This window comes from Saimiri boliviensis, chromosome 7 (genome assembly GCF_048565385.1).
Source record: "Saimiri boliviensis isolate mSaiBol1 chromosome 7, mSaiBol1.pri, whole genome shotgun sequence".
NCBI classification, from domain to species: Eukaryota; Metazoa; Chordata; class Mammalia; order Primates; family Cebidae; genus Saimiri; species Saimiri boliviensis.
Window position 1 is genome coordinate 84573076 of NC_133455.1, and position 7527 is coordinate 84580602.

At 38.7% G+C, this 7527-nt stretch overlaps 1 pseudogene; it reads left to right on the top strand.

Moving 5' to 3' along the window:
* The first annotated feature begins 1460 nt into the window (after window positions 1-1460).
* On the top strand, window positions 1461-6648 carry LOC141585151 (leucine-rich repeat-containing protein 34 pseudogene; annotated as a pseudogene).
* The last annotated feature ends 879 nt before the right edge of the window (window positions 6649-7527 follow it).

Genomic DNA, 7527 nt, shown 5'->3' on the forward strand with positions numbered 1-7527 from the left:
ACAATAGCTATTAATGTATTGATTCCATTAGCAGAAGGAAAGGCTTTGCAAACAGTTAAATGGTAGCTGTTTTTTGTTGTTGTTGTTTTGTCAGTGTTATCAGATGCTTAAAATAGAAAATCTGTTAATTTCAGTAGTAGAGTTTCTTCATCCAATTTGTGGAATCAAACAATATTTTTTGCCAGGCCATTATTCTGTCTAAAGTGAAATATCTAACATTATTGTGAAGGCTATTATAAATTCTGTTTAAAAAATCTTTCATGGCTGGGTGTGATGGCTCATGCCTGTAATTCCAGTACTTTGGAAAGCCAGGGTGGGAGGATCACTTGAGCCTAGAAATTCAAGACCAGCCTAGACAACGCAGTGGGACCTCATCGCTAAAAAACAAAACAAAACAAAACAAAAACAAACAAACAAAAAACATAGCTGGGAGTGGTGGTGTGCACCTATAGCCCTAGCTACTCGGGATGCTGAGCTGGGAGGATCACTTCAACTGGAGAGGTTGAAGCTGCAGTGAGCCATGGTCATGCTACTGCACTCTAGCCTGGGCTGCAGAGCGAGACCCTGTCTCAAAAAAAAGAAAAAATAACTTTAAGCATTAAATGCTGGCACAGCTGTTGTGGCCTGTGGAGTGAGAGGAGTACGTGGAACCGCTGGTAGGATGCTGTCTCTGCCCTGGTTCGTTCAACCCCTCTGGCCCCCATTCTGGCCACACAACTCTGGCATTGGCCCCAATGGGCGCAACTTAAAGAAAAAATCATGTTAAATATTACTGTTAATAATTACTTAGTGCCAGTAAAATGATTAGCAGATGAAGATTTTTGGATTCTTTCTAGAATTTTAAATAGTTAACTAGCCTGGGTGCAGTGGCTCATGCCTCTAATCTCAGGAATTTGGGGGGCCAAGGCAAGGAGGATCACTTGAGCCCAGGAGTTCAAGGCTGCAGTGAACCATGGTAGTGCCACTCCATGATCTTAGTTCTTTTTTTTTAAAGAATCAATTATATATTAATAGTTTGGATGTTAGATATAAGCTCCTAAGTGATGTTGGCACATACTGTAGTGTAAAACTGCTTCAGAAATAACTTAATCTTATTTGCTTAAACCTTATGTTTGATGATATTGGATCTGAACATGGAGAATTATTTTTTTTATTTTTATTTTTTGAGACAGAGTTTCGCTCTGTTGACCAACCTGGAGTGTAGTGGTGCAATCTTGGTTCATTGCAACCTCCATTTCCCAGGTTCAAGCGATTCTCCTGCCTCAGCCTCCCGTAGCTGGGGTTACAGGCATGTGCAACCATCCCCGGCTGATTTTTGTATTTTTAGTAGAGACAGGGTTTCACCTTGTTGGCCAGGCTGGTTTCAAACTCCTGACCTCAGGTAATCTACCTGCCTCAGCCTCACAAATATCCACCTGCCTCAGCCTCTCAAAGTGCTGGAATCACAGGCATGAGCCACTGCAGCCAGCCAAGGTGGAGAATTGATTGGCAAAGCACTAAATAAGAACATAACTCTGAAATACCTAAGAATGACTGGAAACGAGATTAAAAATAAGAGTGGAATATTTTTTGCTGCAATGCTGCAAATTAATTCATTCTTAGAGAAAGTAGGTCTATGTTACTGTGATCTGGGAGTGTAAAGTGTGATAGCATTTGCTACAGTACTAACTCAAAACAAAGCAATTAAGGGAATAAACCTAAACTGATCTATGAGGTATGGCAAACAGGAAGAGTCCACAGCCCACCTAGGCCATATATTGAAAGAAAATCACTGCCTTATTCAACTACACATGTATAAGCATGATATAAAAAACTGTGGCATAAAACATTTTTGTGTGACTCGCTGTATCTGAACAGTAGCTTAGTAGCCTATGCTACCTTGATGTCAGCTGCAATCAAATAACTCAGAATGGAATGATTTATCTGGCTGATGCAAAAGCAATACTACCCTAGAAGCAGTAGATCTTTCTTTTAAGAGAATAGAAAATGCAGGAGCAAAGTATCTCAGTGAAATTCTTACTTTACAGACTGGGAGTTTTAAAGCATTGTCAGGAGTCAGCAACAACATGGAGAAGGACTTGTACTTTCACAATCAATGAAAACAAATCCCACATTTTCTAATATCTACATTTAGGGAAACAGTTAGCCTGGGCCAACATAGTGAGACCCCATCTCTACAAAAAATACAAAGTTCGCTGGTCATGGTGGTGCATGCCTATAGTCCCAGCTACTTGGGATACAGGTGGTAGGATCACCTGAGCCCAGAGAGGTCAAGGCTAGAGTAAGCTGTGATGGTGCCACTGCACTCCAGCCTGAGCAATGTGAGACCCTGTCTCAAAACAAAAGAAAACAAAAACAAATCTGATTAGGCTACATGTGTACCATGTTCAGACATAATTCAAACAACAGGCCATCTAAAAACAGACAATAGGCCAGGCGCACTGGTTTGTGCCTGTAATCCCAGCACTTTGGGAGGCCGAGGCAGGCGGATCACTTGAGGCTAGGAGATGGAGACCAGCCTGGCTGACATGGGGAAACTCCGTCTCTACTAAAAATCCAAAAATTAGCTGGTCACGGTGGCACACGCTTGTAGTCCCACCTACTTTGGAGGCTGAGGCACAAGAATTGCTTGAACCCGGGAGGCAGAGGTTGCAGTGAGCTGAGATCATACCATTGTACTCCACCCTGGGCAACAGGGCAAGACTCTGTCTCATAAATAAATAAAAACAGACAATACAGATATGGAGATTTATAGCACCTTTATTTGTGGTGGATGGACGCTTACAGAAGTCTCCAATGACCTTAAACAGCATTATTATTGAACACCAACTTATAGGGAAGTTTAGAGCCTCTCATCTAATGCAGATTTTGCTCTTGTTCCAGTAAGTCAACATCTATGAAAAAGAAAATCTAAAATTATTTTTACACACCTGTCTTAATGCTTTCACAGAGATTTTTATAGCTTACTACGTTTTTCTTTCATAAATTAAAATAAGTTCCTTTTTTTAAATGTGTAAAAGGTAATCACTATGTTAAACTTTGTAAAACTGTCCATTGAAAAAGAAAGCTTTCAGCACTGAAACATAATTTTTGCAAAAAATTATTCATCCAAACACAGATACAGGTGAGTCACAGAATCATGGTAAAGACAATGATACTAATGAATTAAGAACTCTGTGGAGCAAAATGTACTTAGAATTGTTTTTGGTGCACAAAATCATGAATTTTCTGCAGGCACATATTTCATAAAAAGAGCTAAAGATGACAAATAAGCACATGAAAAGATGCTCAACGTCATTAAATCGCTAGAGAAGTACAAACGAAAACCACAGTGAGATACCACTGTAGAATCTTTTCTACTCTGCTTGGTTTTCATAACAGAATACCACAGAATGGGCTGTGACAGGAATTCATTTTCTCACAGTTCTAGAGGCTGGAAGTCCAAAATCAAGGTGCCAGCATGTTGGTTTCTGGGGAGACCTCTCTTTCTGGCTTACAGGTGGTGCCTTCTTGCTGTGGCCCTATGTGGCCTTTCCTCTGTGCACATGTATTCCTGGTATTTCTTCCTCTTATGAAGATGCCAGTTCTGTTGGATTACGGCCCACCTATGTGATGTCTCATTTAACCTAAATTACCTCCTCAAAGGCCCTATCTCTAAATATAGTCACATTGAGGGTTAAAGTTTCAGCATATGAATTTTGGGGAGACACAACTGAGTTCATAACAACACCTATTAGAAAGACTAAAATTTAAAAAAAACAAAAATTGGGAATATAAAATGCTGGCTAAAATACAAAGCAACTCTCATACCTTGCTAATGGAGATGCCAATAATCCAACCATTTTGGAAAACAGTTTGGCAGTTTCTCATAAAGCTAAATATACTGTTAACATACATTTTTGTTAATCCCAGCAATCCCAGTCCTATGTGATTACCCAAAAGAAATGAAAACAAAGGCTTCTGCATGAATATTTTTAGCACCTTTGTTTATAGTAGCACCAAATTGGAAATAACCTAAATGTCTGTTGGTTTGTGAATGAAAAAAAAATGCTATATCCACACAATGGCATACTATAAAAATTTAGGTTCAAATGCTTATGTGGATATGTGTTTTCATTTCTTTTGGATGAATACCTAGCAGAGAAATTGCTAGGTTGAACTGTATGTTTAACTTTATAAGAAACTGTTCAACTATTTTCCAAAATTGCCATACTCTGTATTCTCATCAGCAATCCATGAGTCCTAGTAGATTCACGTTCTCCCCAACATTTGATGTCAGTCTTTTTAATATCAACCACTCTAATGGATGGTCAGTGGTATCTTATTGTGATTTAAATTTGTATTTCTGTGATGACTTAATACAATGAACTTTTTTTGGTTTTCTTTTCTTGCCATTCATATATTTTCTTTTGTAAGGTATCTTTTCAAATCTTTTGCTCAGTTTTTTTAATTTTAAAATTTTATTTTTAAATTTTAAATTTTTATTTTTTAGAGACAGGGTTTTGCTGTGTTGGCCAGACTGGTCTGGAACGCCTGACCTCAAGTGATCCACCCACCTTGACTCAGCCTACCAAAGTGCTGGGATTACAGGCGTGAGTCACCGCAACGAGCCACTCTGTTTGTCTGCTTTTTTTTTTTTTTTTTGGGTGGATCCTTACTATATTGCTCAGGCTGGAGTGCAATAGTTATAGTTATTCACAAGTGTGACGATAGTGCACTACAGCCTCAAAAGCCTGGCCTTACGCGATCCCCCCACCTCAGCCTCCTGAGCAGCTGGGGCTACAGGCCTGTGCTACCATCCTTGGCTTTTTGCTCAGTTTTAAGAACTGGCTTCTTTTTCTTTGTGCATTGTAGGAGTTTTGGATATAAGTTTTTTGTTGTTGTTTTTTTTTTTTTTTGACACGGAGTCTCACTCTGTTGCCCAGGCTGCAGTGCAGTGGCATGACCTCAGCTCACTGCAACCACCGTCTCCCAGGTTCAAGCCATTTTTCTGGCTCAGCCTCCAGAAAAGCTGTGATTATGTGTGCACCCCACCACACCCAGCTAATTTTTTGTATTTTTAGTAGAGACAGGGTTTCTCCATGTTCGCCAGGATGGACCTGATCTCCTGACTTCGTGATCCAGCCTCGGACTCCCAAAGTGCTAGGATTACAGGTGTGAGCCACCACACCCAGCCTGGAATAAGCTCTGTATCAGGCTAGGTGCAGTGGCTCAGGTTTGTAATCCTGGCACTTTGGGAGACCGAGTCAGGGCAATCATCTGAGGTCAGGAGTTCAAGACCAGCCTGACCAACGTGGAGAAACCTCCATCTCTACTAAAACTACAAAATTAGCCTGGTGTGGTGGTACATGCCTGTAATCCCAGCTACCTGGGGGGCTGAGGCAGGAGAATCACTTGAACCTAGGAGGCAGAGGTTGCGGTGAGCCAAGATCAAGCCATTGCACTCCAGCCTAGGCAACAAGAGCAAAACTGCTCAAGAAAAAAAAAAATCTCTTTATCAGTATATTAATGTATGACAAATATTTTCTTCATGACTTACCTTTTATTTTCTTGGTTGTATTTTTCAGAACAAGAGTTCTCATTTTGATAAAGTCTTATGTATTTTTTTTTTCTTTTCTTTCTTTCTTTCTTTTTTTTTTTTGAGACAGTCTCACTCTGTAGCTCAGGCTGGAGTGCAGTGGCTGGTCTCAGTTCACTTCAGCCTCGGCCTCCCAGTTCAATTGATTCTCCTGCCTCAGCATCCTGAGTAGCTGAGATTACAGGCACCTGCCCCTACACCTGGCTAATTTTTGTATTTTTTAGTACAGACTGGTTTTCACCATGTTAATCAAGGTGGTCTCGAATTCCTGACCTCAGGTGATCCACCCACCTCTGCCTTCCAAAGTGCTGGGATTCCATTTTTTAATTTTATAGCTCATGCTTTTTTTGTACCATCTAAGAAATCTTTATGCCAAGGTCACGAACTTTTATAACTTTTAAGATTTACATTTAATTCTGTGACCCATTTCAAGTTAAGTTTTGTGAAATGCAGATTAAGGATTAATCTTCATTTTTTCCCCCTGTTGTCTTAATCTGTTTTGTGTTGCTGTAAGGAAATATCTGAGACTGGGAAATTCATAAAGAAAAGAGGTTTATTTTCTCGTGGTTCTGCAGGTTGTACAAGAAACGTGGCACCAACATCTGCATCTGGTGTGGGCCTCAGGCTACTTCCATTAATGGCAGAAGTGAAAGGGAGCTGGTGTTGCAGAGATCACATAGAAAAGAGAAGGAAAGAGAGAGAGGGATGAGGTACCAGGCTCTCTTTAACAACCAGCTCTCTTAGGAACTAATAGAGTGAGAACTCACTCACCCCCGAGGAATGGCACTAATCTATTCATGAGGGATCTGCGCTGTGACGCAAACACTTCCCATTAGGCCCACCTCCAACCTGGGGGATCAAATTTCAACATGAGATTTGCTGGGGACAAACAGCCCATATCCAAACTATAGCACTTCTGAATAACCAATTCTTCCCGTACCATTTGTTGAAAAAGATTATTTCTTTCACATTGAAATACCTTGGCATCTTTGTTGAAAATCAATTGGCCACATATGTGTATAGTTCTATTTCCACCTTTTATTCTGTTTACATTTATATTCTCTCTATATAAATACATGCAATGTATATGAATATATGAAATATATAGACTATATATGTATACATATGCATGCCATATATGGAGTATATATAGAATATATGTGTGTATATTCTATATATAATATGTATGTATATGTATATATATGCATGTCATATATATACATATATATTCTATATATATTTCATGTATTCATATAATGAATGCCAAGACTTACTATAAAGCTACAAAAATAAGAAAATTAGGGTGCACACTTTCTTAATTTTTGTAGGTTTATAGTAAGCCTTGAAATCAATAAGCACAAGTCCTACAACTTAGTTCTTCTAGACCATAATATTTTTAATACAGAAAATATTCTTTCTACAGATTCTGAGGTACTTGGGAAATTCTGAGAAAATTCTGCTAAATGGAGGATATTATACATTTTTTTTCTTTTGTATTGATATGTGGAATACTTTTGGCTCAAATATTTTTAGAAGTAAAGATTTTTTAACCTCCATTCATAGTATCGTGTCTGTGTGTGTGTGTGTGTGTGTGTGTGTGTAGAGATGGGGTCTCACTATGTTGTCCAGGCTTGTATCAAATTTCTGGCCTCAAGCAATTTTCTTGCCTTGGCTTTCCAAAGTGCTGGGGATTACAGCCATGAGCCACCATGCCTGTTCCATAGTACCTTTTTTTAAAAAAAATTTTTAATTTTCAAGATAAATCTTCCTAATTTGTCTCTAGGGTTTGTAAGAATAATTTATCAAATGTAACTGCAGCAAAATTATTGGAATTATTGATTTTATTCTTTCTATTATAAAATATATTCAAAGAATAAATCTATTATGATGGAATTCAATTTTTGTTAGTTTTACATTCTCATTCAATGTTCTATTTTTTCTTTGCTTTT